This window comes from Lepeophtheirus salmonis, chromosome 6 (genome assembly GCF_016086655.4).
Source record: "Lepeophtheirus salmonis chromosome 6, UVic_Lsal_1.4, whole genome shotgun sequence".
In the NCBI taxonomy this organism is placed as follows: Eukaryota; Metazoa; Arthropoda; class Copepoda; order Siphonostomatoida; family Caligidae; genus Lepeophtheirus; species Lepeophtheirus salmonis.
Window position 1 is genome coordinate 5,913,026 of NC_052136.2, and position 1,315 is coordinate 5,914,340.

Below are 1,315 nucleotides of genomic sequence, written 5' to 3' on the forward strand. Positions count from 1 at the left end.
ATTAATTAATAGAAATTCAACATTCTTTCATTCTCAAAAGTGGCCTCTCCAGCCTACCAATGCTCTTTCCATCCACTTTTTTGATAGCTCCTGAGTGTGAAACCCCGATATCTCTTGCATGGACCCTCACGAACTTGAGAGGATTGATCCGGGCTGGTTTCTTTAACTTCTTCGGATGGCCTTTTTGAAATAGTCCTTCTTCCTTACCAACGTTTCGGACTTGCTAACCTGGAAACGCCCAACTGCTTGGAGTGTGCGAATGAAAATTCGTCGACTAGTACTGCATTCTAGAGTGTTCAGGTTTGTTTTGTTCTATAACTAATTGTGTATGCTTTAATGTATCGAAATATGAATGGATTTCAATCACTCAACCTTAAATAATTATTGAATTAGTAAGTGTTCAGATTTTAATGGACCACTCGTTTTTATTAAATGACTGTTTGGAATTGTTTGAAGCTTAAAAATAATATTTAACTAATCAATGTTGTTCAGAACACTGATTAAGATGGGAAAAACATAAATATTGACGCTTGACAACAAAATACAAAGTATATTTTTGTGTTATTGAGTTAATGTCGTGTTTTAGAGGTTAGCTCAATTTTTTGATGATGTAGTGGAGATGCAAAAACTACCAGTTTCAATATCTGTATAGTACATCTCCGTTGGAATTGTTTCAGTATCACGGTATACGCAACAACACTATATTGTATAAATATGTGTATATTCTTAGGAATAACCTTTAAAATGAAGTATGCGTGAACTTTTTTGTTACTGGTATAAAATAAAGTTCACGCATATCATTTGTAGGTAAAAATACATGAACTGAGGGTAAAGGGAATTAATTATAAAAAAGTCAAAAGTCATTTCCCCGTGTACAACATATGTATACAATATTCATATACTCTATATTTACATTTGTAAAGTTAAACACTAGAGGTATCATAGTTATATGTGTACACACATTTTATTTGCTTCGTTTTTTTTCTATCTATCTCTCTTTCTTTCTTCATTTTTGCCTGTATGCATTTTACGATCCTTGAAAAGAAAGATTATTATTTTAATGATTGTATATTCTACTAACATGGAATGCAGACATCCCTCACTAACTATTATGACTCATGGATTCCTAATGTATTATCCTATTATATCTATCTGCATACTTTTTCAATACTTACCTAATATGCGTAGACTTGTATTCCTTCGAGTCCAATATTTTCCATCTCTATATGGCAGATACATATTATTCAATTCCGGACGTGGACGTGTGTTGTTACGACGATGTCGATGATATTATTTTTGAATTGGTTAAGCTTTG

At 32.5% G+C, this 1,315-nt stretch overlaps 1 long non-coding RNA gene across 1 annotated transcript; it reads right to left on the bottom strand.

Moving 5' to 3' along the window:
- Positions 1–863: 863 nt before the first annotated feature.
- On the bottom strand, positions 864–1,315 carry LOC121119571 (uncharacterized). Its single transcript, XR_005864790.2, has 2 exons — positions 1,176–1,315; positions 864–1,035 (listed from the first exon to the last, which is right to left on the bottom strand). It is a non-coding gene; the product is annotated as an uncharacterized lncRNA (long non-coding RNA).